The 8900-nt window shown below is 40.7% G+C and overlaps 1 long non-coding RNA gene across 1 annotated transcript; it reads right to left on the reverse strand.

The window, feature by feature from the left end:
- Positions 1-6750: 6750 nt before the first annotated feature.
- LOC116353719 (uncharacterized) lies at positions 6751-8378 on the reverse strand. The gene is made up of 4 exons (XR_004203231.1): positions 8048-8378; positions 7886-7922; positions 7217-7813; positions 6751-7009 (listed from the first exon to the last, which is right to left on the reverse strand). It is a non-coding gene; the product is annotated as an uncharacterized LOC116353719 (long non-coding RNA).
- Between the last annotated feature and the right edge of the window lie 522 nt (positions 8379-8900).

Here is an 8900-nt window from a genome sequence, read left to right on the forward strand (position 1 = left end):
ACTGTATTAAAAGGACACATTTTTGCATTTTTCACACACTTAGAATTTGCTGCTTCAACTTCCGTAGCCTACCTCTCCAAGTTGGGAATGAGAGATCAAGTATGCCTAGTATCAAATCAAATCAAATCAAATCAAATTTATTTATATAGCCCTTCGTACATCAGCTGATATCTCAAAGTGCTGTACAGAAACCCAGCCTAAAACCCCAAACAGCAAGCAATGCAGGTGTAGAAGCACGGTGGCTAGGAAAAACTCCCTAGAAAGGCCAATACCTAGGAAGAAACCTAGAGAGGAACCAGGCTATGTGGGGTGGCCAGTCCTCTTCTGGCTGTGCCGGGTGGAGATTATAACAGAACATGGTCAAGATGTTCAATGTTCATAAATGACCAGCATGGTCGAATAATAATAAGGCAGAACAGTTGAAACTAGAGCAGCAGCACAGTCAGGTGGAAGTTGAAACTGGAGCAGCAGCATGGCCAGGTAGACTGGGGACAGCAAGGAGTCATCATGTCAGGTAGTCCTGGGGCATGGTCCTAGGGCTCAGGTCCTCCGAGAGAGAGAAAGAAAGAGAGAAGGAGAGAATTAGAGAACGCACACTTAGATTCACACAGGACACCGAATAGGACAGGAGAAGTACTCCAGATATAACAAACTGACCCCAGCCCCCCGACACATAAACTACTGCAGCATAAATACTGGAGGCTGAGACAGGAGGGGTCAGGAGACACTGTGGCCCCATCCGAGGACACCCCCGGACAGGGCCAAACAGGAAGGATATAACCCCACCCACTTTGCCAAAGCACAGCCCCCACACCACTAGAGGGATATCTTCAACCACCAACTTACCATCCAGCTGAGTATAGCCCACAAAGATCTCCGCCACGGCACAACCCAAGGGGGGGGGGGCGCCAACCCAGACAGGATGACCACAACAGTGAATCAACCCACTCAGGTGACGCACCCCCTCCAGGGACGGCATGAGAGAGCCCCAGCAAGCCAGTGACTCAGCCCCTGTAATAGGGTTAGAGGCAGAGAATCCCAGTGGAAAGAGGGGAACCGGCCAGGCAGAGACAGCAAGGGCGGTTCGTTGCTCCAGAGCCTTTCCGTTCACCTTCCCACTCCTGGGCCAGACTACACTCAATCATATGACCCACTGAAGAGATGAGTCTTCAGTAAAGACTTAAAGGTTGAGACCGAGTTTGCGTCTCTGACATGGGTAGGCAGACCGTTCCATAAAAATGGAGCTCTATAGGAGAAAGCCCTGCCTCCAGCTGTTTGCTTAGAAATTCTAGGGACAATTAGGAGGCCTGCGTCTTGTGACCGTAGCGTACGTATAGGTATGTACGGCAGGACCAAATCAGAGAGATAGGTAGGAGCAAGCCCATGTAATGCTTTGTAGGTTAGCAGTAAAACCTTGAAATCAGCCCTTGCTTTGACAGGAAGCCAGTGTAGAGAGGCTAGCACTGGAGTAATATGATCAAATTTTTTGGTTCTAGTCAGGATTCTAGCAGCCGTATTTAGCACTAACTGAAGTTTATTTAGTGCTTTATCCGGGTAGCCGGAAAATAGAGCATTGCAGTAGTCTAACCTAGAAGTGACAAAAGCATGGATTAATTTTTCTGCATCATTTTTGGACAGAAAGTTTCTGATTTTTGCAATGTTACGTAGATGGAAAAAAGCTGTCCTCGAAATGGTCTTGATATGTTCTTCAAAAGAGAGATCAGGGTCCAGAGTAACGCCGAGGTCCTTCACAGTTTTATTTGAGACGACTGTACAACCATTAAGATTAATTGTCAGATTCAACAGAAGATCTCTTTGTTTCTTGGGACCTAGAACAAGCATCTCTGTTTTGTCCGAGTTTAATAGTAGAAAGTTTGCAGCCATCCACTTCCTTATGTCTGAAACACATGCTTCTAGCGAGGGCAATTTTGGGGCTTCACCATGTTTCATTGAAATGTACAGCTGTGTGTCATCCGCATAGCAGTGAAAGTTTACATTATGTTTTCGAATAACATCCCCAAGAGGTAAAATATATAGTGAAAACAATAGTGGTCCTAAAACGGAACCTTGAGGAACACCGAAATTTACAGTTGATTTGTCAGAGGACAAACCATTCACAGAGACAAACTGATATCTTTCCGACAGATAAGATCTAAACCAGGCCAGAACATGTCCGTGTAGACCAATTTGGGTTTCCAATCTCTCCAAAAGAATGTGGTGATCGATGGTATCAAAAGCAGCACTAAGGTCTAGGAGCACGAGGACAGATGCAGAGCCTCGGTCCGATGCCATTAAAATGTCATTTACCACCTTCACAAGTGCCGTCTCAGTGCTATGATGGGGTCTAAAACCAGACTGAAGCATTTCGTATACATTGTTTGTCTTCAGGAAGGCAGTGAGTTGCTGCGCAACAGCCTTCTCTAAAATTTTTGAGAGGAATGGAAGATTCGATATAGGCCGATAGTTTTTTATATTTTCTGGGTCAAGGTTTGGAGGCTTTATTACTGCCACTTTTAGTGAGTTTGGTACACATCCAGTGGATAGAGAGCCGTTTATTATGTTCAACATAGGAGGGCCAAGCACAGGAAGCAGTATGTGCGGTCTGATTGAATAGAGTAGGCTGCCTACATGGGCGGAGAATCACGTTGCACTTAACTTGAATATGAAATTAACTTAAATATGATTAGACTAGTTTACTACAGTGTCTGTAAATAAATATTGATAATGGAATGAAGTGGAGGGCGATCAACCAACGTGAGCCGAAGAAAAATATACAGTTGAAGTTGAAAGTTTACATACACTTAGGTTGGAGTCATTAAAACTCATTTTTCAACCACTCCACACATTTCTTGTTAACAAACTATAGTTTTGGCAAGTTGGTTAGGTCATATACTTTGTGCATGACACAAGTAATTGTTCCAACGATTGTTTACAGACTCACTTACAATTCACTGTATCACAATTCCAGTGGGTCAGTGTAAATACACCAAGTAAACTGTGCCTTTAAACAGCTTGGAAAATTTCAGAAAATGATGTCATGGCTTTAGAAGCTTCTGATAGGCTAATTGACATCATTTGAGTCAATTGGAGGTGTACCTGTGGATGTATTTCAATGCCTACCTTCAAACTCAGTGCCTCTTTGCTTGACATCATGGGAAAATCAAAAGAAACCAGCCAAGGCCTCAGAAGACAAATTGTAGACCTCCACAAGTCTGGTTCATCCTTGGGAGCCATTTCCAATGCCTGAAGGTACCACGTTCATCTGTACAAACAATAGTACGCAAGTATAAACACCATGGGATGACGCAGCCGTCATACCGCTCAGGAAGGAGACACCTTCTGTCTCCTAGAAGATTAACGTACATTGGTGCAAAAAGTGTAAATCAATCCCAGAACAACAGCAAAGGACCTTGTGAAGATGCTGGAGGAAACCGGTACAAAAGTATCTATATCCATAGTAAAACAAGTCCTATATCGACATAACCTGAAAGGCCGCTCAGCAAGGAAGAAGCCACTGCTCCCAAACCACCACAAAAAAGCCAGACTACGGTTTGCAACTGCACAAGGGAACAAATATTGTACGTTTTGGAGAAATGTCCTCTGGTCTGATGAAAAAAAATAGAACTGTTTGGCCATAAAGACCATCGTTATGTTTGGAGGAAAAAGGGGTGGCTCAGGGGTGGCAGCATCATGTTGTGGGGATGCTTTGCTGCAGGAGGGACTGGTGCGCTTCACAAAATACATGGCATCATGAGGATGGAAAATAATGTGGGTATATTGAAGCAACATCTCAAGACTTCAGTCAGGAAGTTAAAGCTTGGTTGCAAATGGGTCTTCCAAATGGACAATGACCCCAAGCATACTTCCAAAGTTGTGGCAAAACTGAAAAAGTGTGTGCGAGCAAGGAGGCCTACAAACCTGACTCAGTTACACCAGCTCTGTCAGGAGGAATTTATTAAAATGTATTTACCCAACTTATTGTGGGAAGCTTGTGGAAGGCTACCTAAAACACTTGACCCAAGTTAAACAAGTTAAAGGCAATGCTTCCAAATGCTAATTCAGTGTATGTAAACTTCTGACCCATTGGGAATGTGATGAAAGAAATAAAAGCTGAGATAAATAATTCTTTCTAAGTCATCGGAATTTCAAAATTCCTATATGTGTACATTAATTAAATCACTCAGTCTATTTGTAAGAATTTGTAAGATTCTTATTTGCATAAAATAGACAGAGACCAGTCTTATCAAAATTAGATAATAGTATTTATTCTCGGAGCTCGCTGCCATGGAACCACAAACAGTTTATATACAAAATATGACGTCATTGGTTATAGAATGAATCTCCTCCTCTCGACCAAGACAAAACAGGTTCAAAAGTTTATTCCAACCTCCTAGCTCACTCCAGACACATACTATATCAAGATTTAACTTCTGAAGTCTCACCTTCATCCATCACTATTTAGAAGACAGTTCCAGATAATGGAAAACCTAGGGAGGCTCTCACTGCCTTATCTAAACATCCCAGAGCTAAGTTGAGTCGGTTCAACCATAGGTTAACGATCCTTTTTGCTTACTTAAAAACCCACAACACATACCTCTCCAACTAAGTTGGAATGGTGTTTATTACATTTGAATTACTCCTTGTTCATGCTACATAATCCCTTCCTTATGAATTAACATTATAAATCAGATATAATAAAACAGGGTAGAGTTTAATTAGTTATAGTTATATTTAAATGTAGATATTGTTTAGTCATTATTCATAAAATTCCTAACACTCTATTATTCTGACATTTCACATTCTTAAAATAATGTGGTGATCCTAACTGACCTAAGATAGGGAATTCTTACTAGGAATAAAATGTCAGGAATTGTGAAACACTGAATACTTTAAGTATTTAAATACTTTAAATGTATTTGGCAAAGATGTATGTAAACTTCAGACTTCAACTGTATTTAAAAAAATCATAATTGAAAAGGGCGCAAGGTGCATATAGGATAGGCTACTATGGGGAGCTAGCGTTGCGTCTTTTCATTGTCAATACGTATTTATTACTCATTTGTCTTTGCCTGCAAATTGTCCCTCTAAAAGATAGGCAATATCCAATAGACCTATGCAAAACATAGCAAGTGTCGCTGTGTCATTCTTGCTGCTTTCAGTTCAGTAGCCATACCTGCGAGATCAGGTGTGCGTGTGGTCTCAATTACTGAGAATAGGCTATAGCCTATGCATGGGCAGAGAAGCACGGAGCAGTTATCCTTCCAAGGAAATGTTCCTCCTAAATAGGCCTTTGATTTGGCTATAGTTTACTGCATTGCCTAGAAATTGGCCTAAATATTGATTGCCCATATTTCTTCATCTGAAAATCTTCCAATCTCCTAAAAGGTAGGCTACAAAAATAGCTCAAGAGAAAGTGAAAGTAGTAATACAATGTACAGTGGCTTGCGAAAGCCTTCACCCCCCTTGGCATTTTTCTTATTTTGTTGACTTACAACCTGATATTAAAATCTATTTTGGGGGGGCTTGTATCAGTTGATTTACACAACATGCCTACAGTGGTTCCTCCTTTAAAAGTTGCGAGTACCGCGGGACTTAAAGGTACCCAGCGTTACGGCTTCATCGCTCCAGACCACCACATGGGGGAGTTAGAGCACTCATTATGCATTTGGGTCCCAAGTTTTTTATATGACCAATCATATCGAGTTGTTCCAATGACAAATTTTGATGCGAGCCACCCTTGCGACATTCAAAGATGGCTGACAAAACATTACGGCGGAACTAAATGTAAGTTGTCATAATGATTCAAGCAAAAAAAAAAAAAAGTACAATTGAGAGGAATATGTTAGTTAATATAGAGACAAACGTTTGTGCATAGTTTTTTGTTAAAGTTAATTTACAAAAATCACTATTTAGCAAGTGCTGACTAGCTAACATTAGCCAGCTAGCTAGTGTTAAGATAATGAATTTGTAATTCGGGTTGTTTAATGTTTTAAGGACTCCTGAGAAAACCAACGAAACAGGCAGTTGTCTTGTGAAACAGGATGTAAAAATCTAGCTAGCTAAAGCATTTACTGTAAATTGAATGTACAATTGTGTAAGCTTGCCTTGCAATGCTGCTGAAGTAACTACTTATTGTGGAGGATAAAAATAACTGTATGCCTATGGATGTGTAGCTAGCTATAGCTACCCTAAAACGTTTGGTATGAATATTAGTTCGGAACCTATGAACCTCAGCTATCATAGCTGTATCAACTTCAAGTCTGAATGGCATTATGAAGCAAATGGATAGAGTAGAATATAATAACTTTGTGCCAAGGATGCAAGTACTGTAGTTATTACCACACATGACATTCCCACATTGTAGCCTGTACATTGAATATATTCACTGATCATGTACTCTTCCTTGGCAAATAAAGTTGCGGTTCAGGTATGAATCTGAGACATTCTTTGTCATATCAAACTGCATTATTTGAATGATGCTGTGTCTGCATGTATGTGTTTACCACTCCTGCTCCTGGAACATCAATGATTACACATTGTAATGATGCAATAGACGAGAAACATAATTGATTTGTAATTCATATATACAGAAAAAACTATGCATATATAACTCCCTTCATCTGCATTAATCTGAGGACACAGGATAGTATTTCAATGAGATACTTAATTTCAACCCGTGGAGAACGTAAAACACTATTGAAAGAAGTTCATTATCCAGGTTTCATAAATATATTTATAATATTACAATTATTATAATGTAAGTTCCAACTGTATGGTGTGCATTATAAAACGAGGAAGTCAGACAAGGTGGGGAGAGAGGTGTAGAAGACAAAGGGAAAGAGGTAAGAACAGCAGCAGACAACATACGATTCATGAATTAGTGCTACCCTAATATTCTCAGTTCATCACAATTGTGGTGTCTCCTAACCAGCCTTGGGCCCCCAGAAGGCGAGGAAGAGTTGATGAGGTGGCGATGACGGGTCTGGCTTCCTCTCACATCAAAACATACCTGACGAGTGACAGATGATAGAGAGAGAGCATGATTAAGCCAGTTTTTTTTTTATTCTAACATAGTCAGTCATCTTAAAATCAGGAGGTGAAATGCAAAACTGACCTTGAATCATTAACTCTGGGACTACTACAACTTGGTCTGTATTTCAATGTAAAGCATCTCTTTATTAATACTTCCTGTTGACCTGACCAAGTGACATCTCACCTATGATCATGCTGTGCCCTCTGTTTCAGCCATTTCAGATGCTGGAGGGGTTCACCAAAACAGCTGATATAACCTAGAGGATTTAGGGAGAAGGGGGAGAGGGATGAAGTGAAGAAGAGACTCTTAGTGTGTGTGGTCTCCACACTAAGTGGCTACAGAGTACTTTATGCTGAAAAACAGACACATTAGGACAAACAATAGAAGATAATGTCAATACAAGACAATACGCAGACACCTATCGGAGTGTACCTTAAACATTTAAATACAGAGGGCTATGTGTCTCACCACTTGGTTATTACAAGGCTAAACCCCAGGGAAATCATGACTTGGCAGCAACAGATAAACACACATTTTCAATGGACTATGTGGTGTAAATCTGAAAATTAGTAGCTGACATCTTTAAGGGTTTTTTAATTCATGCATGCGAGACAGGTTCCATGTACAAGAAGACAGGCAGATTTGGAGAAAAAGAACACAGAACAGTTTAATTACCTCTGGTTATGGAGACTTTTGCCAGCAATAAAGCTTTCACAGCCTGTTCTGCAGACAGTGAACATCTGGCAATATCTACATTTGACCCCTTGATCAGCTCGCTCTCTGAAAGACCGTTCAATTTAAAGCAGCAGATGTCATTTTTAGGATACGTCAATAAAGCCCGGTGCTGCTTACCTGAGATGCCATCTTCGTAGTTGTCCGCTTTGACTTCCTTTGTGTCGAAAAAAAAAAAAAGTTCAGAATAATTATTTTTGATTGAAAATAAAAAAGGTTTTGCTCTCGACAATACAAATGTACCTCAATATCATATAACAATTGAACTGTTAATAACCATACCTTCATACAAACGTGCTACTGTATGCAGAATTCTTGATGCACACCTGAAGATGCTGCCATATCCTGCCAGCACACCCACAAGCGAGCCACTCAGGAGCAGAATGATGACACATGAAAGAGGGAAAGGAATGAGATGGGAACAGCAACTTGTTGCAAGTTGGGGAGGGTTAATAGCTGAATAGACTAAACTATTCTTTAATAAAGGTTGAATAATCAGCTGACCACACCACTCATTTCGCGTGCCCGAGAGTTGCAAAATAAATGTAGAAATCTACATTATTCAATTAGTGCACCCACACTGCTCTCAAGTGTCTACATTGCCATGGGCTAAAATAGAACTCCATTCTATTTCTGACACAGATCGATGCTGCAAGTCCTGCCTCTCCAATCTCCTCATTGGTTATACCCATGAGGGTGATGGAAAGACGAACTGTGTTGCCGGTCGGTGTAGTAATACTATGAAAGTTTAGATGCCAATCAACATAAGTTGAAAGATGAAAAAGCCTGGCAGGAGGAGAGAACCAGAAACGATTCGGTTGACTGTTTTATGTGTGGATTAAATTGTCGGACTAGAGGACCTTGTGCATTTCAGGTAAAATAACAACTCAATGTTTATATCCCAGGACAAATTAGCTAGCTAAATAGGACAAATTAGCTAGCAAGTGCAAGCTAACTTGCCATAAATGTTTAATGCTTTTAGACCTGTTCCAAAATGAATGCAATTGGTTCAGAGTTTGTTTTGATATTTTAACCTGGTGTCGTGATTGGTGTAGGGGGACAAAATACATTTGCGCACGATGGCGCACGCAGCAGATGGGAAATGTAAAATATATCACTAGCCACTTTAAACAAT

This window comes from Oncorhynchus kisutch, linkage group LG2 (assembly GCF_002021735.2).
Source record: "Oncorhynchus kisutch isolate 150728-3 linkage group LG2, Okis_V2, whole genome shotgun sequence".
Lineage (NCBI taxonomy): Eukaryota > Metazoa > Chordata > Actinopteri > Salmoniformes > Salmonidae > Oncorhynchus > Oncorhynchus kisutch.